Source organism: Lichenostomus cassidix, chromosome 7 (genome assembly GCF_008360975.1).
Source record: "Lichenostomus cassidix isolate B80296 chromosome 7, HeHo_3.0, whole genome shotgun sequence".
Taxonomy (NCBI): domain Eukaryota; kingdom Metazoa; phylum Chordata; class Aves; order Passeriformes; family Meliphagidae; genus Lichenostomus; species Lichenostomus cassidix.
The window spans coordinates 19,537,830-19,560,957 of NC_139488.1; the positions used below are offsets into that span (position 1 = coordinate 19,537,830).

Genomic DNA, 23,128 nt, shown 5'->3' on the forward strand with positions numbered 1-23,128 from the left:
TGCAAAAATTCACTATGGTTTTTATTCAGCGGTTTTCCCTGCCCTTCCTTGAAACTGGTTGGATGCAATCTTCTGTTCTGTGTTGCTGCAGTTTGTCTCCTGATTTTTCAGGTCCTGGGTCTCCATTATGAACTTTCCTCATCCTTAACTGCTTGGATAGCACTTCTGTGACTGCAGTATTATTGGTTCACAAGTTCAGAAAGAGAAAATGTCCCTTGGATCATGATGTTCACCACCTTGTCCATGGAGAATCTTGGTTGGCTAATCCCTTATGTATTAGATTAATTACTCCATTAGCTGTTTTCCACACCCACTGTAATTCATAGAATTCATTGCTAGAACACTAGAAAGAGACACTGTAAAGAATCAAGGGAGCTAGTTTTAAATGCTTTGATAAACAAAATGGACCTCAGAAACTTTAATTAAAAAGACATATAAATATATGTATAGCTCTTAACACTTTATTCATTGAACATACTATCCTGCATTGTTGCATACGTGGTTTACTTGCCATGGCTGAACATCTCCACTTCTAAGGTTAATTTTAAAGGTTTCTCTAGATTGTACACAACTATTTTTGCAACAAAAATGCTGAAACATAGCTGTTTGTTGCAGCAAAAATGCTGAAGGATAGTGACAAACAAACCCACATTCCCTTTTAAATTCAGTTGCAGTTCATTATTGGTCTTTTCAGATAGGGAACTGTGCTGCAGAGGGTCACTAGAGAAGGACTTCCAGATGAGTCCTTTCATGTGCTGAAGAATGACAGAGTCTCCTAATGCCTAGTAATCACTAAGGCTCTTCAGCCAAAAACTTACAGGGCTGTTCTTCACCAGTGCTCTTAAATATTTACACAGTGTTCCTGAGGTAGGACTGGTCAAAATTTATACAGGACAAGTGAACCACAGATCCCCATTAATACAAAGTTACCAGGTCTGCAGAATTTGAAATCTGCAAGATTGCAAGCTCATGGCCGCATTGGAAGTTTGCCTGGCACTGTGTCCCTGCTGTCCATGGCATAGAGGGGTTCTCCTTGGGGCCTGTTGGATGATACCTTCAACCCATGCCCATTTTCTCCTTGGGCAGTCAGGAGGGGAGTTGTCACCACACCCACATGAAGAAGTGCTCAAAGATTTCCAAACTAAATGCAATGAGTATCCTGGACTTGCTTGGTTTGGAAAATTATTAGACTCGCTAGTAGCAGTTTCCTAATTTTTTAGAGACAGTAAAAAAGACAAATTAGATTTGGGGCAGGAGAGGGAAGGGAGACCATGTTTTAGTTACTAACTTTCCATCTATCTTAGAATTGGAGCAGGTCTAAATGAGAAATCTATACCTTTTTTGTTTTTTCAGGTGTGGTAAAATCTGTAAGTATAAAACATTAAAAATACAAGAATCCATGGGATATAACTCTTCAGCAGTAGGAAAGTTGCTGTTGTGTTAAGTCTTCTCTCTCAAACCTAATAGCAAATGACAGTCTGGTTCAAGAAGCCAACAAAGGAATTTGTTAAGATAACCAGAAACCCTATCAATTTGCCTGACAATATAAGCTGCTGGAGTAAATTTGAGCACCTGGTTATACTGTGACCAGTGAAATTGGAGCCATGAGAAATAATGCTTGATAAAAACCAGCTTTCAGTATTCTGTTTATTGTACTTAGAGATTTCTCAAATCAGTGGTCATATTAAACATGCTATGCTGAACCTCTAGTGGTGTTTAAAGAAGGATGTCTTAGTTAATTTGTTCCTAGTTTAGTGTTTAATTTCATGTTATTTATTTAATTTCAAAGTGCAATATTTTAAAGGATCTATGCCTGTAACTTGTCAAACATGTCCAGCGTGAAGCAAAGACTGGAGTGACTCATATTAAAACTTCAAACTGATGAGTAAATATTTTATCTTTTATCCTAGTGATAAATCTGTGTTTATAAACTCCAGACAATTCATCATTTCCAGAAACATCCTCCATGAACAGAAATATTTCTGGGAATGATCGATTGGCATTAGCAATAGTATCTGAACATAGGTTTAGTATTTAAAGTTTTTTGGATTCTGAGTCAGGTTACTAGTGCTACAAAGTCATTTGTCATCTCCAAATGCTCTTCATGATCCCAAACAACTTTGCAAATATATGAAAAACACATAAATTTGCCTTTAGAATTGCACCAGAGAAAGAATCAAGCAGTTGAACCATGTGTTACCAACTGCTGATATTAAGATACTGGTTTAAGTCTCTTTCTGCCTGAAGACCATAGACTTGAACTGGTTTTGGGTAAAGGGGACCTGTCTGAGCCACTTAGAAACCGACCAGTAGTGCCAGCTGAAAAGCTAAAATCAAAACTGGTGATTGTGATAGCAGTGAGAGATGAAAGCATGTGAGGTCTTTCTAAATCAGAGCTCAGCTATATTCAAAGGAGAGAGCTTGAATGGTTGTGTCCAGTTTGGTCTTGCCGTTTCTATGTCAGCATTTTAATATTAGTATTTTAATCTATTACGGTGTGTTTTAACTAAATATTTAGTGTCATAAGCTTGCTTGCTCTGTGCTTTTAATCACTGCAATATTTGAAGAAAATGTATTTTAAAAAATGTGCAATTAGATTTTATTGTTAGAGCAATTGTTCATAGCATTCTGCATTGATAAATGCTGAAAAATTAGGTGTTACACTGAGAGATTCCAAGTGCTTCCTGTGAAGGGACAAGCATGTCAAGTCACCACTGGGACGTGGAGAAATTCTGATTCACATATTTTGGATTCAAGCAAAATTTAAGCTATTAAAACCTCATGATGTAAAAAATATTAGAAAAATCCCATATCAGAATACTGGAATTGACTCTAAGGCATCAAAGTTATTAAAGCTGCTCGGGGTCACTGAATCAGAGGTTAATTAAGTATCTGTTATATCATAGATATGCCTTATTGCATACAGGTATTAATTTGATTTATATTCTTCTATCTTTACATGCAGAAATGGTGTTGAACAATGAAAGAAATGCAATGCTATTTTTAGCCCTTCTTCAATGCGCCTCTCACCTTCCCAGTCACTGCCTCATTCACTTTCCCTTCCCCTTCCCCTTCCCCTTCCCCTTCCCCTTCCCCTTCCTTTCCCTTTCCACCACTCTGCACCCACCCCCCTCCGGCCTGGCAGACACTGGGGCTTTCACAAGTGTTTGCTCATGGCCATCCCCACTTTTTTTTTTTTTTAATTGGTCAATAAAGCAAAATGAGAAATATATAATGCTGCCTGATTTAGCTCCAGCTGAGGCTTATCCAATGCAGATGGGGTTCATTGTGTTAGCAGTTACCGTTGCTGTTACTTAGCAGTCTGAATTTTAAAAAGGAGCCCTTTTTTGTCTAGGTTCCAGATTTGGCTGCGCAGCTGCCATCTGAATCCAGGGGAATGTATAGAGCTGACGTGGCAGTCGTGTACCAGGCGGCGTGATTAGCAATGCAGTCTGTAATAGATGGACACGTCACGGGACTCGGGCATTGGAACCCTTTTTTTTTGGTGACTGAACCCATGACTGCTGAGGTTGAATCTACCACCTCTCCTCAGTGGGCAGGCGTAAATGAGACAGAGGACAGGTAGCATTTAACTGTGACATGTCAGGGCTGACCTGGAAAGGTTTCTGCTGCTTTCGTAAGGGCTGACTCTTACACAAACTATTTCCATCACACATTTCAGAGACAAGTAATTAACTGAAAATAAATTAAAATTACTGAAAACTTTAGCTCATTTAACACTGGAGAAAGAAATCTACTTCTCAGCACTACCCCTGCCCTTTGTTCCTCCCTGAAGGAAAACGGGGTGGCAGATTTTCAGACTTGTTTAGGTCAGAAAAATCTCTGAAAATGCGATCTTTTACAGCCTGTTCTTTGCTTTTGCCGATAGATGGGGCTGTCCTTCAAGGTGATGGCTTAGTATCTTTTTCTTTTTTTTTCCCTTTTTTTCTATCTTCACCCTCCTCTCTGTCTCTCTTTACCCTCCTCCCTTCCCCCCTCTTTTTTTTTTTTCCCTGCTATTTGCTGATTTGTATTAGGTACCATAGAGTGAGCCTCAGAACAGGAAGCCGAGAACGAAGCAGAGAGGATACTGCAGAGGTCTTTTTTTTTTTCCCCCCCTTCTCGGTGAGAATGCAGCAATTTATAAACACTTTGTAATCTTTTGGAACGGAGAATCTAAACAGCTTTATCAGCATTTCAAGCATTTCATCATCATTATCTCTTTGTGGGGTTTTTTTCTTGTTATTTTTGGGTTTTTTTAATAATGCATTTGAAATTCCAGTTTTATCAGGTAAGCTAGGAGGATGTTAAGTCCTAGACCTTAGTGCATTTATGTGAGCAGCTGGCATGGATTCCCCCCCACCTTGCTTTTTTTTTCTGAATGCTTGCTTTATAGTTACTGTGAAGCATATAATTAGGGAGAAATTTTTTTGTTTGTTTGTTTTAAATTTTTTTTTTTGCAAGCTGCAGTTCTTTTTGGCATCTCAGCATTTTGTTACAAGATGTGGTTCAATGGCCTTATTTTTCTGGGTGTTTGCCAGTTCATTGTGGGGGTGATTTTGTTTAAATTATTATTAAATATTTTCTCCTGAACTTTTTAGAAAATAACAGAGGTCATGTTGTTCCTTCACATGGAAGACATATTAAGGTCTAAAGCAAACATTGCAAGATTGTAGTTTTCCTTTCCGCAGAAAAGCCCTGTTTAAAGGTTAAATGATTTGCACATATGTTTTACCAAAGGAAGAAAGGCATTCCTCTCTTTTGTCTCTTTCTCCCTCTGCCCTTAGTCTTTCTGATCAGGTGCACTGCTAGCAGCTCTTACTTTCATTTACTGACCAGGACTGGTTTAATGCTGTAGATATAGCTCGGTTCATAATCTGAACCGTCTTGCTTTTTCAAACAGCACAAGAAATTTGCCAGGTGGACTTCAAGCTCTTTCAGCATCTTTTCTCAAATGGATTTCTTCTCTGCTGCTTGTCTGAGGTATGTGCTTGAAAGAATCCCACTATACTAATTTACCTGGGATTGGGCTGTTTGTTCAAGTCACCCATCTTGCAGCCCCATTTTAAGAAAGCAGTTACTCACTCAGCAGTATTTGAAAATGGATTGGTGTTTTCTGTTGCTATTGAAAACCTCTTCAACTGTATTTTTTCCAAAAATGCTTATTTTGTGGTTATTGTGTCAAACTCCTGAGCTATATTTGCTGATGTTAGTGTTGCATTCTTGAAATGTGAACCTTTTTTATTGTGTTTTTCATGCCTGTCCAATGTGTTAAAATAAAGTACCAAAGGAAAAAGGCTGCGCTAAAAATTACTCTGAAATGTCATGTGAAACAATAACAGGATAATTGCTGTCAAGACTGACACCCTGATAGTTTATTCTGTGGAGCCTGGTTTGTGTGATCTTGAATACTTGCTGAAGTATTTAGACACAGGGAAGTTAGAGACAAGCAGTTTAAACTGGTTGTCCTCAGTTTGCCAGAAAGTTTTCATTATTTTGAAGGAAGCATCAAGGGGAGTGGGACAGGGAATTAAAGGAATTAAGAGCTTGCATGAGGCATAATCTAATCAGAACAATTCTAGTGAAATTCTAGGAAAACAACAGCAATTTGCACACCATCTGGTATCAGAATTAAAGAATTTCAAAAGTCTGACCATGATGACTTACAGAAAAATTATAGAGATAAATGTATATCAAGAAAACATATATACTATCAGCTGTTTGAAACAATATTTTATATGAGGGCAAGGGTAGTTTATTATCAATCACTGAAATCTTTTTTGAAATTATCATACTAAAACCTAAACTTGCTTTGAAGTTTCAGAAGTTGTAAATGTCAGCAGCTGAGAAGCTAAAATCAATTACAGATTATTTTATTCTTAAGATGGCCTTGAGCTAGAAAACCTTCACAATACTTCTGAATATGACTTCTGAATGCAGTACACCCATGCCAAGAAGTTTAAAGGACAGCTGGTTGTTGACTTTTAAATGCACAAAAAGTTACTTAAATTGCACTGCATCCTTTCAGCATGTGAATTCTACTGCAAGAGTTTTGTTCATTCATGACAAAACTCAATATATTTAAGGGGCGAAGCCACAAAGCTTAGAATTGAATTTTGCCCCTTAAATTATATTTTACAAATCCTTCTCTACCATTTTTGGCTGCCTGAAATTGAAGAACTGAGATTAACAAAGCGTGAGACTTCTCCTGCCCTTGGGTATGAGAAACAGTCTATTAACAATTAGGAGAAGTGGGTACTTCTTTGCAAATTTTTCTGAAAAGAGGCAGAATTATTGATCTTATTTGTCTGTGTGCATTTAGAACTGTGATACTCTTCTGGATTAATGTCTTTTCCTTCATTGTATTAATTTTCTGAACTCCAGTACTAGCTCAGCTGTGGGAAAACATATTGGGTCTTTTGGGCAAAATATCATGACAAGAATTGTGGGTTCTTTTCCAGTAACAGGAGCATATTCTGTCTTGTTTTTCTCCATTGATAACAGCTTATGTAGGTGGGAGGCAGTGGGATTCCAAAAGAGTCCTATATTTGACCTGTAGACTTTCTGTTGATGCCAAAGTGACTACACCAAAGTAAAAAACCAAATTAAAAATTGAACAATATTTATTCACACTTCTAAACTGAGACAACTAATGTTATGGAGACAGTATGACATACTGGAGAAGGAATACCATTAGGCTTTTTTAGCATGATATTAGAGCACTTAGGAGATCACATTGCTACAAGAGAAAAAAAAATCCTAAAGCTGAAGTATTCTAAAGTGTGGGGAACAAAAGAACCTTTGAGTAAATTTGAACCATTAAAATCTACAGCTGATGTTTCTGACTGAACATAATATTGTTGTGTAGAGAGATGGGGAATACCATGCATGTTCTCCAGATGTTTTTTTCCCAAAGCTCAGTAGTTCTGATATGTTACTTCCATTTTTCTAGTTGTAGGTTTACTCTTTGTAGATTGCTATCCATAAAAACAATAGAAGTTGGATGGAAACAACAGAAAGTTTGGTGTGAGTGAAGTAATTAGTTAAGTGACAAATGCAGACATAGAAATCATCACCCTTTCCATACTGGGGTTAATCCAAATTCTGTAAAATAAACTGATCTCTTTTTATTCAATATTAGTAATATTTATTGAAAGAATAACTGTGATGTCTTATTAAATACATGGGTGTTCAGTGTTTTTAGGCTTGCTGTCTTTTACTGATTATTGTGTCTTTATTTCTGTCTCTTCCATTCTCACCAGTATGTGGTGGTTCCAGGTCTCCTTTCATAGTCTTCTGAAATGCTGTTTAGCTCTGAAAAAACAAATTAGTTTGCACTTGGTAAAAAAAAGTCTGGGTAGAAACCTTCCCTGCCATATTAAATATCGCTTGAAAATTCACAATTCTGATTCAGCCACCCTGCTATTTATTGTTGTAATTTATCAGCCCCAGAAGCTCTCTCTCTCCTTCCTCTTTCTGCTATGAAATTCTCATTACGTTGCATTTTCAGAATGCAAGTTTCCATTGCTTTCTGTCTCAGCAGTATCTAGTGGATCTCTAACCATCCTTCCAGTGCTCTATTTTAAAGTGTTTCCATCCTTCTTTTTATTAATATCCATTTTTTTCCCACAAGTCTCTGAGAAAAGGACAAAACCCCTCTATTTTTAGTCTCAGAAACATCCAGCTCAGTTTGAGCATCCAAGCTCTATCCCATCTCATTCCCCCTATCTTAGTAATTCATATCAGCACCTTGTAAACAGGCAGACCAATCTTCTTCATATTTCTTTTACCCCTCCAAGAAATTCAATAATTTTCTTCTAGCATTGGCTTTCTTAAATTACTTCATAAAACAAATAAAAAAACTGATGATGATTCTCCTGGTAAAATAAAACCAAACTGAACAAAATCTCAAATCCTGTCAAGGTCGGAAAGAAAAAATTAGAAGTAAATGCAGATGCCTGTGTGACTCAATTATTTAATAACTCTATTTAGTAGTGGCATTGATCAAAGTGGACAAATCTAAATAGCAACTACAGTATTGTTACTAAATGTTATTTCCTTTAGAGTGAGACCTTTCATTTTTTTTTTAATGATTTGAAGTATTTAACCTCTTTGTTTAAAATTGTTGTTGAATTTATTTGCTAAGAGGAAATGGTGATGGAGATATTTCTGAATGCAGATGAAAGGGGCTTCTCCTAGGAATGTCTCAGCAGGGCTCTTTAAATGCCTTTGCAGGATTCCTGGAGTAGGTCCACGCATGAAAACAGGAGTGAAGTGCTTGGTGGGTTATTAGAAGCTGAATACTGAAGATGATTTTCTTTCTCTATGTCCATAGTGGGTGGGACAGGAAGTGAAGTCTGAAGAAATGGGCTCACCCAGATGAGATATGAGAACAAACATTTTACTAGAGAGAATAGTGCAGAACTGCAATGGAATGTCAGGAGAATCCGTGAAATTTGTCCTGAAGGTCTGTGGGAAGAGGTTAGATGAAGCATCTGTCGGGAAATAGGTATAGCAATCTTGCCTTGGGCAGAGAGATGAACTAGGTGGCCTCTGATCTTTTTTTTCCAACCCAGTTTTCCTGTGAGTCTACAAAAATATGTAGATATCTGAGGTATAACAGACAATGTACAGTAAATTACATCAGGTCCAAAATAGACCTACTTAAAGTTATCTTCACTAGGATTGCCTAAGTATATAAACATCATCTGAAAATATTTATCGTATGGTATATATGCTCTGCAACATTTCAAAGATATCTAGAAAGAGCAGAAAATAGGTCCTGTAAAGTTACTTAAATTCTTACTGTTTATTTTAGATTAAATAGTCTTTACTGGTGAACCATAGCAAGTGTATGAATATAAGGGGTAGAAAAAGAATATTTGGCAAATCCGATCAAGTTTCCATACTGTCAGGAGAATAGTATACATTTAATTAAAAAGATTTTTTAACGATAGTTTTTCTTTATAGAAAGAACTAGGACACTTCAGAATCTGATTAAATAAAGGGAGTGTACCGGAGCCATTTCAAAGTTCTATTTTTAATATTCATATTCAGTGTTTTTCACAGCTGAGAAACTCAGTCTGATGCATTTATTTTCTAAAATGAAACCTAAATAATACCACACATATATATGTGTGTGTGTGTGTGTGTGTGTGTGTGTGTATCATATGATACGTGCAGTGATGGAGGGAGACAGAGAACTGTTCAGGATTCCCTACTGGCTACATTGACAATGCTTAATTGAAAAAGAAGTTATACAACTATTTCTTTTTTTTTCCTTAAATATTAACTGTGTGATCCAAGTGTAATCTAGAAACCTTGCATCTGAGTATTTTTGCCTTCAGTTCAATTTATTTTCTCTTTACACACGCTGTGGGGGCTAAATCAGAAAGGATGACCCTTTATTACATTTTCATGACTTCGTATTTTTCAGAACAAAATATATTGCAAATCAACTACTCTGAATTAATGAAGCATTTTATCTGAAAAAATTTTTGCTCCAAGAAAAAATATCCATGTATTAAGAAAATATTTTTTTTCTTACTCATTTTAGCTCAGTCTAAGACCAGGACTGGCATTATGATACCCTGTGTCTGCAAGGGTCTTGTCTTTACCAGTCCAGAGGCTGTTTGCGCCCTGTCAACAGCAGGATATGCCTGCTGATGGGAGCCAACTCTTGAGGCATGTTCCCAAACTCCTTGGGAAACTACTAACCAAAATGAGAGCAAATTGTACCAGGACCAGCTCTTTTTAGCAAGACAGGGAGTTGTGTCCCCATATCCAGGAGTATTTCTTATCACTGATTAATCTATTGGCTTCTAAGCTACACAGCAAACAAAATAAATATTGTCCATTTAAATATATATAATGAAAAATGTATATGATTACCTAGGAAAAGATAATTAAATTTTATTGAGCAATTGTTTTTTAGAATAGGGTTTTAGAATAAGCTAAATAAGTCCACAAACTAGTATAACATGTTAATTGAGTAGGTATAAATATTGCACCTTCTGAATTAACAATTGCAAAGGAAATGGCACAAGACTGTCTTGAGTGTCCTTTAGGAGCAGTTTATAGTTGGAAAAAAAAATTGAGATGTATGCCTTCTTTTTCTTCCATGAAACTCAATGTTATGGAAGGACACACCTTCAGAGAGATTTTTTTAATTTAATACTAATTTTAAAATGTTAATTGTAGTGTAGGAGATTTTTAATAAATACTTACAGGAAATGCAAAACCAATTTAGAGAGTATCTTGCTAAATGAGATGCCAAACCGGACTTAATTGAATTTAAAAATTCTTTTATTTATTTTTAATAATTCTGAATATTTACATGGAAACCACTGTAGATGAATCATTAAAAATTCACTTATATTTAAAGACAGAATAAACTGATTTTGTTTAATGTAAGATATATGGGGTCTGAGAAAAGAAACATATATGGATATACTTAAAATATACTGAAAAAATAGTATACTCTATAGCACTGTTTCTGGAACTGTGGGGTTATGGAAAACTATATTTACTAGGCACACCTAGATTAAGAAACTTGTCAGATGATATTTCAGGATATTGCTGTCTGCTTTTTGATGGTAAATATAAAATTGTCTGCAACATTTTATAGAAGCAGAATTTCCACCCACCTGAGCTACGTATCTGAGAAAATTTTGCAAAATGTCTTTTTTTCTAGCACAACAGCTGATCTCCAGGGGTGCCTTCCTGCCTCAGCCTTTATGAGCCTGAAATACAAAACCATATCCTAAGAGTGCAGGGTGGAGGTTGTCACCTGCCTGTTCATTTCTAATAAGGAACAACTATGCACTCAGGACAAAAAAAAAGAGAATATAAATGTAAATTTATATTTAATGTAAATTAAAATTAATTCACATAAAATATATGAAGTATATATTAAATATGTAAAATTATAAACCTATTTATTTTAATAGAAATATAAATTAGAGAATTTGGAAATGCTAATGTAGGTGTAGTGTTGTATCACGAGGTATGGAGAGTGTACTGCTCTAAATTGTCATGTTTCATGGGTTGGGCACACAGTAGGCACAAGCTTTCAGCTTTAGTGATATACACGTTCAATGAGACTAGCGAAAAAGAAGTCTTAATTACTATGAGTACCTTTTAAGTAGAATTCCAATAGAAGATTACTTCTTTTTAAACAGTATTTTAAGGTTTTTATTTTGAAATAATTTTTTGAAACTTTTCTTACAACACTAGTAGCAGTGGTGCTACCACTTTGTTTCACACACAAACTTCAGTCCAACCTAGCAAGAACCATTGTCTCCTGTGCTCTGCTAACAACATCTGCTGAGGATACCACTGCCATGAACTGAAAATGAGCAGCAGCTTAGAAAGGCATACACATTCTCTGGTGAGTTTTTAAAAAAATTGATAAATGTTGCATGTAACGCCAATCCCAAGGATTTTTACAGTTTATGGGAATTCTCGGCCTGCAGCCTGGTAAGGGCAATCCTCCTCCCTTTCAGTGCAGCTGGTAGTTTTGCTGGGGGTTATGTGCTGTCCAGCTGCTGCACAGGCTGGCAGGGAGTCTGTCACTTGTGGGTGTTGACCTCAGACTTGCCCTCTGCTTTCCCCTCAAGCAGGTTTCTGTACATCTGTGAGTCTAAGTTCAGACTACTACTGAACCAGCACTAAATAATATTTAATGGCTTTGCTGGGAGAAACAAAAATGCTTACTGCCCAAGAGTAGAGAATGATAAATTATGAGACATGCTACCAAGAGAAAGCAACGTAGCTGATACAGTACCTCCACTCTTATGTCTGCATGCTTAATTCCTAGACAATATCTAACACTGAGTTTTGGGGGAAGAGGGAAAAAAAAAAAAAGGCTGAGGAAATATGAATTAATCCATTTTTAAAAATGCAGAGGAGTAGTAAACATCAAATTTTATTTTAAAAGCTATTTCTTTGTTCCAAAACAATCTGTCTTCATTACAGTAAGCTCTATTTAACTCTCTAATAATGTTTTATTCCAAATTTTCCCTCCCGTTTTCTTTGACTGTCTTGCACATAATATTTTTCTGCATGTCTCAGCAGTGACTTTTATTTCTCAGGGTTGTATGCTTTGCAGAATTCTGAAAGGCAGGAAACTGGTCAGTTTTGGGAATAGTTTTTTTTCCTTCTGTGTTTAAAGTAAGATTGACTATGATATATGGCTGAAATTTCATGCAGTATATCTAAGCTTATATATTTAAGTCTCTATTTTAGTGCTGAGGTAAAAAATATAATGTCTCCATGCAGAGTGACAAGAATTTTATATAGACTTTTGTGTGAAATCTTGATTACTTAGCACTTTGGAAGAGGATAGCTTATGCCTTTAGCTGTCTGTTCAGATAAGTTTCAGACAGGAAATATGAGCCATTTTCTCTCTTTCATGTGCGAAGAGATTGTGAAGATAGCTAAATAATGGCTGAGGGTAGTGCAACTGTGATTAGCAGTATTCTGAAGTCCACAAAGTCAGTTGTTTTCCTTTCTCTTTAGAGGCCTGTAGATCGTGTTTCTCTGTGTAATGCTTCTAATTCAAGTGGCTTTGCTGAAGCAGTAATTGTTAGCTGCTTTGGCGGATTAAAACAAGACAGATTTCAGGTTTTTTGAGACTTTCACGTGACATCTCTTTTAAAATACCATATTGCAGTGTTGTAGAGTGTATTTTACTTCTGGACGGTTCAGGAACTTTGTTATTAAAAACCTCCTGCTTTCTGGCTCTGCCAGGCTCAACTCTGAACACATTCCTTCATATTGCTCATCTGAAGTATACGCTCTTGATGTTTAATGCTTCTTAACATCCACATTCTTACCTGCAAGTTATTAGATTTTGATCTGTGGCCATCATTATGGACTGCCTTGGAATGGTGTATGGATACTTTTGGATGTAGGCAGGAGTTCAGATGTGGAATGTAGGATCCCAGTCTGTATGTGCTATTCAAACACAGATAGAGAGGGGATCGCTGCTCCAGCCTTGATAAAACTGAAGTATGAGGAAAAATGCTCAGATGTCACAGAGGGAAAGAAGAGCTTTAGAGTGATGAAGTAATTTCGGTAGCTGAGCAGCCTAACCACTGAAGAGTTTTGGAAGGTATCTTGAAAAAGAAGAGGTTAAAAGGAGCATAAGTGTAATGAGGGATCTTTGCAGATATTTGTATCTCCTAAATGTGACTGGAAATCTTTCAAAATTACAGTGCTGATGTAAATTGAAATTTTAAACAGCAGAGTTAACATCTAAAAAATGAAATTCGAGATAATGAAGAAAGGCTGCAAAGAATCTATGAGAGACAATCAGCCATTTGTTTTCTGAGAATTTATAAAGCAGGATGATATAGCCCAAGCAACTACCTAGAAAATAATTGAATAAAGGCAGGGTTTTTTGACAAGGGCAAAGAAACTTTCTTGTTTCTTTGTAAGAATGATGGAAAACAGACCTTGTAGATATGTATGGCGGCAGGGGGAGTACAGTATGATTTAAAGATAGTTTGGGTCCAAAACTTAGACAAGGGCATTTGACACATGTAAGAGTCAGATTCATTATGACTGTGAGTAGCACAGACTCCACTAACCTCAGCAGCCCTTAGGCTTGGTTGCCTTTCATGTGCTGAGCTGCTGTGTTAAGCACTCATAGCCTGGGATGAATCACTCCATCTAGAAATTAAAGACATTTACACCAGCAATGGCAGCGGAAGGATGTCTGAAATAATTAAAACTTGGGTCAGTTGAACTACGTATAGGACAAATAGGGTGGTTCTGAAAGGAGTTTGGAGACTAAAATAGCTACAGCCATCCATTCTTCTTCTTTCAGCAGGGTTCATGTGACAGCTTTGATGCTATTTTGAAAAGGTAAACTTCACAGGTGTGTAAACCCATTTACCTGCAGTGTGAGCATGGCTGTCTGCTGTTCAGGGCACAAACCCAAAAGCAGCTCAAGAGGGACTTTCCTAGAAAAGCTCAGATATCTGCAGATTTTGAGATTTTAAAGCATACTGAAAGTATGAAAGTCCTGGAAAACTGCCTGTTAGAGGCAATACAGGCAGGTTCATGTTGCTTCAAGAGCAGCTTGTGACAGAATAGTTTTGGCTGCCCAGTGTCAAGTATAGCACAGATGTAGCCTGAGAAAAATAGGTAGTGAAACAGAATCCTAGCATTTCATATTGCTGCTGATAAGTCTATGTGCTCATGTTTCAAAACAAGCAACTTAAGATTTGATGGTGGTAATATATTGCACTTTTTCACTGAGGTCCTTTCTTCTTAGGGGACACAGTCACTAAGGGAATAGGCTTTTAAAGGTACCTAATCCCAGTCTAAGTTTTTGGCCACCTGTTATGCATCAGATCATGGTGTTTTCACTGAAAAAATGCCTTTTGCTCTGCACTCCTACCTGGCCTTAACTGTCTTTTACAGTGGTAACAGTTTTTATCTTGACATTATTGGGGTTTGGAATATTTTAGATACATTCATTTCTTCCTGCTTGCCTGCTTGCTTCAAGCTTCTGTGGTCAACATGTAGTTCACCCAAGAATTCCCTCATCACTGATACACAGTGAACCTAATTTCACAACCACATACCTGAAAACCCAGCCTTGATGCCATCAAGCCCGAAACAGTCCCAAAGCACTCAGCTTCCAGCAAGCCTAGCTGCCTGGGATGTCTCAAGCAGGCATGGGGGGAGGGAGCTTGCATCTCACTCCCTAGGACCCACTCAAGGACAATGTTAAGCCCATGTCCCTCATGGGTTTGCCAAAAAGACAAAAAGATTTCATGGAGGAAAAAAGTCTGAGCAAGAAAAGTAAGAGAGGAAGGGAGAACAAAAATTTTCATGACATTTTCATACCTCCTGATGCAATTTTAAATGGAGAGAAAACCAAGAATTTTAAGAGTAATAAATATGGAAAACTACATAAACAGGCGTAACAAACCAACTCCTCTCAAAATTGCTAAGTATTGAAAATGATTCTGTATTTGTTTCTTTTCACAGGCTTTTTTCTTAAAAACAAATTAAAATCTGTTTGATGTCATTTCCACCTATGATATTAGGTCCCCAATTTGTCCTTGACTGACAATGAATGTAACACGAATATTTTTAAGCTTCTTAACTGTGCATACTTCCCTCAGACTTAAATGTCTTTCTATTCCTTAGAGCCGTGACCCTACAAATTGCATTGATCTTTTCTCTGACAGTGTTCACTGTTGACATACTAAAGACTCATTTTTCATAACTGGATATTCTTATCTTTATGTAGTGCTCTTACTTCCATTGTTGTGCTCTCGCTCAAGCGCATTGAGAAATGGTTTTTAAAAATGGAGTTTCCTACTTTGGCTTCTCCTCTGTAAGCTTGTTTATGCAAATGCTTCTAGACTGTATATACAATTCCTGCAGAAATATTATTCAGCTCTCAAAGTCTGGTAGGAAATGGTGCCCTGTCTTCAGATACATTGATCAGACAGGAGGCATAACATGCTGAGGAATGCCTCTCATTTTTCTCAGCTGGCTGTATTGTAAATCAATACCTGTCTCTGGGAGGTTGAGTGGCTGAAGCTTTCTGTCATCTACTAGGGCTAGAACTAGCTTTCACACTGGTCTGCTATTAGTGGAGTAAAGAGTTACGGGACAACAATGATGAATCTTATAATTTATCTTTAAACTGTTTAAGATATTGCCCTGGACATCCAATACCAAAATACCAGAAGGCATTACAACTCAGTATTATAAACTAAAAATTATTCCAAAACATTTTAATTTCTAATACAACATTAAAAGCAACATTTTAGAGCAGCAATAAAGAGTTTCAATTACAAATGCAAGAGTATTTTCAATTAGTGAAAAGACAAAAGTGTGAGTTTGAATGAGAATAGCTGAAAGTACTTTAATCACCAATCAGAAATCCTAAAAAATGGGGAAACTGGTATTTTTCAATCAGAAAAATTGAGGATGAAAAGATACTATTTGCTTTTCATCAGCTCTGACATTATTTGCTGTGGTCATCAGTTTACCATGATGATTCTCCTGTTAGAGTTCTCATCTTACAGCTGGAGCCACATGAACAGATTCCCATCATACAGACCTTGTAATCTATTCATTTCAATTCAAGGTGGAATGCAAGATAGAAAACTTATTAAATACTTTATTACTTCATTAGCCTTATTAATACAGTTTAAGTGTACGTTTGATGTGCACCAGGTGATATTTATAAGAACTACAGATCTCAAACCTCTTTCCTTTTTTTTTTATTTCTGCACCTAGATTTGAGAATGACTTCTAAGCGTGCACTTCGATTCCATGTTTAACCGCATACCTTAGTATATATTTGATAAAGTAAGTGTTGCTTACTTTTTAGCAGATTATCTGATCTTCAGAAAACTACCAGTGGCTCGGAAATTGAATGACTGAATGTTTTGCTTCAAACTTTATTATAATTTATGCTCTTTATAAGTATATATAAGTATTTCAGAAATCTCTAATTAATGGTTTTCCATTTTTAAAAACACGTGGTATCTGGTGATACTATCTTAGTTTTACATTTTGTCTGTTTTCTCAGTACACTTCATAGCATTCAATTCATTCGTTTTCAATTGTTCTGGGCTGCTAAACATTTGAAGTCCCTGCTGATAATGTATTCCTACTTATTTTCAAGAAGCACAGTTCTTTAATTGTTCCTCTTGTCCAATCACAGGATTAAAAAAATTCCCAAAGTCTCAATACCACTAGATTTCTTAGTCTGTAATTTTATTGCTCTTGGCTTTTGACTGGATTATTTATCTCTTTACATTCCCATCAAAAATCAACGTTTATTGTAGCATTAGAATATAAAATATTAAATGACTGAAAACTCACCAACACCTCAAAAGAAAAATACCCCTTGAAATATTTGTTTTCAAGTGAAAGTCAGTGCAGCTAACAGTCTTCACTCAATGACTTTTAAACTACTGCTTCTGCAGAAATACTAATTCCCAGGCCCTGCCTTTCGTTGCAAATCTGAAGCTTTTTCCAATAAGGCATTGTTCAAAGGATGGGGCAGAGGCAGTAGATGTTGTTGCTGGTGCTTGTAGTGAACCATTTCATAGCAAGAACCATTTTGTTTTTTCTAGGAATTTTCAAGATTGTTTCCCCCTTTATGCAACTGGAAATACTGAGTGCCATGTAGGAATTTTTTAGATCTTAAAACAAGCTAAATATCTAATATTCAATAGAGTAAATGAACTCTGCAACTATACTACCTCTAGGGCACAAGGTACCAGGGCTTGAGCACTGTCATGTCTCAAGACCACATCATGTATAGACATGTCTGGACACAAGCCTGAGGCATGGTGGCCTCATGAATGTACACTGACTGAAAGCTTTTTAAAATTACATTGGACTATCATTGCTGATTCAAAGTTAGTTGAAAATCAGATCAAACCTTATTGGGATATAGGCGAGAGTTATTTACTTGTTTATTTTTTAACAGGTCCATGTTTTGGAAGAAGTTTCTTTACAGCAGTGATGTGACTTTTTCTAATTTTGTTTTCATTTTAAGAAATATATATATATATATAAAATTAAAATAGTTTTTGAAGTTGAATAAAATTATATCTCCAAGAACAGATACTAATTATGCTACTGTAAAGTGAAATTGCTAATCTAGTAATAAGCCATTTCTCACATATTATGAGGTAATTATTAAGTTTGAAACAGCTTAGTAAGAAACAGCAGAATCTTCTTAAATCATGTTGGTTAAAATGGTTGCTCATTTGTGTGTTCGGAATCACAAAACTGCAGAGGGACATGAGGGGAGAACTGCAGCTGAGTTGCCTTAGCGGGATCAGAAGAGGTCGATGACCAAGGATTCAGTGCCTTGCCCACATAAAGAGAAATGCAAATGTCATGTGTTTACAGACTTGTGTTACATGCTGGATGGTATTAGCATATAGCATACCAATTTATTTGGAAAACACTTGATTCATATGTAGCTCGTGTGTTTGTTGCATCTCGTCAAACTGAAGATAAGCTGAGGGCTGCAGAAGGGGATTGAAGGCCATAGAACTATCCCAAAGTCATGCAGTGGCAATAGTGCTTCCTGGGCTGCAGAGCTTGTTTGTGCTTTAAGCATCTCCCATTCCTTGAGCGCTCTCTCCTTTCAAAGACAATCTGTGAGATTGATCCCTCCCTTTGGGTGCTGCACTGCAGTGACTTAGCAAAGGATACCCAGCTCCTCTGCACGCTGCACAAACATGTGCTCGGGCATGCCTTCAGTGCAGTGTGTAAAACCAGGGGATAAAGTTTCAGAAGTTCTACCTTTCATGTGGCATCTGGATTTCCTGTCCAGTATGAAAAACATTTACAAGATTCTACAGTTTGGGGCGTTTATAACTTCGTAGCAGCCCCATCATTGTGCGTGAAAACCAGAAATTCTTTTGGTTTCCTTAATTACAGTTGGGGTTTTTTCACTGTTATCTTGTGGGTTAAACATGTTCCTGTTCCTGCATCTGCTTCCTTGACCCAGGGGAACATCAAGAATTAAATCAGTGCTTACTAAAATTGTTAGAAAGTAAATAATTTTATCATTATGTCTTTCAGGCTTCTGGCCTTTCCACTGGCCTTATGAGATAGGAAGTACCTGAATGCTGTTAATGGGGTCAAGCAACCCACTAATTATTTGTGTATGGCAATGTCTTTAGGTTTGTTAACTCTGTAAACTTGGCATAATTCCAGGGTATGGATGTAATCTGTTTTCCATCAATTTTTATTTCTTCTTTTCCATGTGTGGCAATATGCCAAGACCAGAACTTAAATCTTGTCTTAAATTCAATTTTACTTTAATGTAAGATGAATCAGTAGCATTATGTAATGTACCCTGCATAGCCTACATGGCTTTGTTTGTTTTTCTAAGTGAAGAAAGGTGCTATTATGTTTGCTAAGGTATATAGAAACAGATGCTTAAGAAACAGATGTTTAAGAAAGTTAAACTTGAATTAGTAGTGTATATTGCCAGTAGAAGGGGTCAGTGCTCTAATCAAATGAAAGAAAGCAGAAAGAGTTCTTCTCTGTACTGCAGTCATTTGCTGCACAAGATATGCTGCAGGAACAGAGTAAGCAGAGAATCCATTCAGCTTGGTAGCAGTCCAGTAGTTCAAAGCTATTAAATGTATTTGCTCAGATGGAGTACTAATGCTGCTGCATTGTGACTTGTCCCATTAAAATATTTTCTTTCTTTCTTTCTACAAAGCTGCATAACTGATTTTGGTTTTTTTCAGCTTTCTAAAATAGAAAAGACTTGCTTGAAGTTAATGGCATTAAACTAGCAAAGCAGTAAGCTGAAGCAAGCTATTTCTTTTTAATCTAAAGCAAAGCCTAGTACTTATATTTTGCATTAGAGATACATTAGTTGAATTAAAACATATACTGAGAATAGCAATTTCAACAATGCATACATATAGAGATGCAACAATGCAACTAATAGAGATGATAATATACTGTGTCCACATCATGCGATTTTCTGATTTCCTCTAAACAAGACACAAAGATGGGACTGAAAATCTAGTCAAGCAAGAGAAGAGGTTGCAGCAAACAGTTTCTAGTACAGATAGCTCACAGGGAGCATCCTGGTTTTACCAGCATGAGGGGTTTGCTGCCTAGTAATCTTATTGGGGGAAGGCTGGCTTATTTTAGTTTATTTTTCAAAACTGATGCTTGCATTTTCTTTCTGAATTAAAGAAATTAGTTGTGAGTGAACACTAGAACTAAACCTTCTTTTCCCATAGGTAGTGCATTTTTTCTTCTCAGCTAAGAATATAGCTCTGATGATTTTCAAATTACTTTTCTCAAGTGAATTTACTAAGTATAATGGAGAAATAGCTCTAGGAGCAGGGATCAGAAGCCATGATGGCCTTCCCAAATGAAAGCTTAGCTTTAAGATGCCAAGTTCATGTTTTCTTACAAGGCTGTCTTTCTATCCCCATTAATCTTGATTTCATTCCTGCACAGGGATGGTGGAGCACTGCAAAGAGAGATCAGATGATCTGTTGGGTGGGGTCGTGTAACAGTTTTGCTGACTAATGGAATATGTGGATTTGAAGCTCCCTGGAGCTGATGAGGGAATTTAACATAAATACTCATATAAAGAAATGTAAGCTAAGCAATTTTACTGCAGTGTGGATATCATAGACATGAGCTGCATTTCCGGTACCTGTCTGTTCTGCTTTCTGGCTGTTGGGCAGCCCAGACTGAACACTAAACTCCCTTCCTGAATCGCACAGCTACCCCATGGCTGTTTGCAACTCTGGCAAATTAAATAGTCATCCTCTCCCCTCATCACTCCTCTTCAGTGACTCTTTCTGTGTGTCAGGTTAAGTAATGGAAATATCCAGCTGCAAAGCAGAGACTTTGACTTAAACTGGTATATACTGTTTGATTGCTTCCAATATTTCAGATAATTTATTTATAGCTCACTGCATATCTGTGCACCCTATTCTGATATCTGCAGTATTAATGTACCTACCCTTTATTTAAAATTAATATGCATTAAATAAATGCAGTTACCCAAGTGCAAGTAATCTAATGCAAGTAAGTCCTTGCGCCAGATCTGCATTATCCATGCTGAGAGGGAACATCAAGAAGATGGTAAAAAAGATATGGGAGAATCCTATTATCAGTCTGGTAATATGCATGTTTCCCTTGTGAAGCTGTCCATGAGAATTAAATTTAATTTTATATGTGAGCTACAGGGAGTCATAAAAAATTGTATAGTTCCAATATTCTAATCCAATTTCTGCCCTTTTGCCAAGCAAATTTCTTTGGATATCCTACCTACCTTTGCAGCAGCCCTATAATTGAGACAAACAGGCCAGACACAGGCTTGGTTCTGAGGACACACATTCAAAACTTCAGTGGTTTCCCATGCCTTCCTTCCTCTCCTCCCACCAATTCACACTTTGAGGAAAGTAAATTATATTTATTTTGTATGCTGAAGACAAGAATCATAATGACTCATTGATGAATCAGCAGTAATGAGAAACTGTGCCCATAAATATTGTGAATTATTGTAACATATAGGTCTGGGCTCTATGAGTTTACATGTAGATTCATTACGTTATCTTTATTTTGCAGCACCTAAATTTTAATTCATGCCTGTTGTACCAGAAGATCAAACATGAAAGCACATTTCAGTTTCAGATTTCAGTGTGTGGATAATATAAAGTAATTAACTTCCTAAAGTTTAGGTATTTGCAGCACTGTAGTTCTACCTGTATGCTAAGGTCCTCCTGAGCAATCTCTCCAGAAACTCTTGTAGTGAAGGTATGAAGGACATGAAGGCTAACAGCAAACTAGATGCCTATCAGATTAGGAATAATTTTATTCAAGCTTGTCCCTTTTTCAGAGAGTTACGTATTGTCTAATTGACTTTTTCAAGGAGCACTGCGTAACTGATTTGAAATCATTGTTTGACAAGGCACCAGCTCTTCATCTATTTCCAATATCTCCCTTTACTTTGCCTTGAAAAATTATTTAGAAATTTGAAGACTCTAAAAGTATGTAGACAGTCTATAGATAGTTTAGTTATTCCCAAAGGATGTGAAGATCTAAAATTACACAAGGTGTACACATCCATGAGGGAAGTGCTGAACCAATTGTATGTATATCACCCAGATGGTCTGTGTGTGCATGGCTAATCCAATGTAGGTCTGGCTGCTTCAGACTTGATACATGTGGGCAGATCAACTGTGCTTTGTGCAATTACACATGTGCAGCTGAACAACTTCTGATTTATTTAGCTTGTGGTCTGCACATGGTGCCAAACCTGTACACTGAATGTGCTAAGTGTGCTCTGCAGTTATCTGACTTCGCATATACTTTGTAGTATACATTGTTGTGAGATATTTTGCCTGGGAAATATCAGAAGAAACAACGATTCTATTCTTAAATCTTTTGAGTACCTTACTTTTCAAAATTTGAAATGTTTTGCACTGCTCATAAGAAGGTCACTCAAATAGACATGGAAATGTAGAAGGAAAAAATCTCATTCCTCCAGGAAAGTAGGAAAGAAATTATTAGGAAATTTATATTTTGTGTATTCTTAGATCCTTTCCTATGTTGAATTACTAATGATATGCTAAAGAAAAAAAAAAAAGAAGCTCAATTGGATCATGTAAACAATCTGTAGCTGTTAAATTAATATTTAATAAATCACATGGTGGAAATCAGAAGGATATCAGTTGATTAATTGGCCTGGTTATCAATTTTTATCCATACCCATCACAGATAAGTTAAAATAAATTCATTGACTGTAGTAAAGGAAATACAAACCTATTAGTTAAGCACTGCGATATGAGAGATGAAAGTGATTTGGGATTAAGACTGTAGTGAATTCTGTGTGTATTTAGTATTGACTTTTAAATTTATAGAAAATTTCTATTTGCAATTCTGAAGACTTATAATCATTGAAATGCATGAAGAAAGGGAAAATGTATCTGGAATATCATCCTCTAATCTGTTTAGTAGAGGATAAAAAGTAGGTAATCTTCATAAAGCCTCCTGAAAAATATTCTTAAATCCAGCCTGCTTAGATTTAGTTACATCTAAAGTGTAGCTAGCTAGCTCCATGTACATTTGACAGACCAGAGAACATTCTAGGATTAATTACAGAAAAATAACATGGAGTTCCTTTCTATATAAAGAAATACAGGTATTATTAGAAATGCCCACAGCATTTGCTGTTTTTAAACTCAGTATATAAACACGGTAACTGAATCAAATGTTTTTGCAACGTACATAATGGCTGTGAAGCATCGTGTTTCTGTGCACCTGCAGGCAAATCCTGAGGTAATCCTTGTCCTGCATGCCAGGTGGGGACATTCACTGGCATAAAAGGTGATCCTGACACAGCACCCCATGGTTTCAGATCTCATCTTTGCTGACTGCTCACTAGCCATCCATTTCCTTCCACTCCCTGAGATTGCCCTTGCTACTGTCCAGCACCTCCCTCCCACTGTGCCAGGACTCGTTTGGCTTGGTGTGCCCTCACTGGCTACTGCGGCAGGGACCACAGAGTGCTGTTTGCAGTGGTGGTTTTGGACAATGAATGAAGTTTTCAAAAGAAAAATGGCAAAGGGGAAAGCCATCCTCC

The 23,128-nt window shown here is 36.7% G+C and overlaps 1 protein-coding gene across 1 annotated transcript in view; it reads left to right on the forward strand.

Annotated features, from left to right (window-relative positions):
* LOC146434699 (sodium channel protein type 1 subunit alpha) overlaps positions 1–23,128 on the forward strand; it is a 91,603-nt gene that overhangs the window by 3,142 nt on the left and 65,333 nt on the right. The window contains exon 2 of the mRNA XM_085066573.1: positions 4,904–4,983. The gene's annotated coding sequence lies outside the window, so the exon portion shown is untranslated. The remainder of the gene's footprint in view (positions 1–4,903; positions 4,984–23,128) is intronic.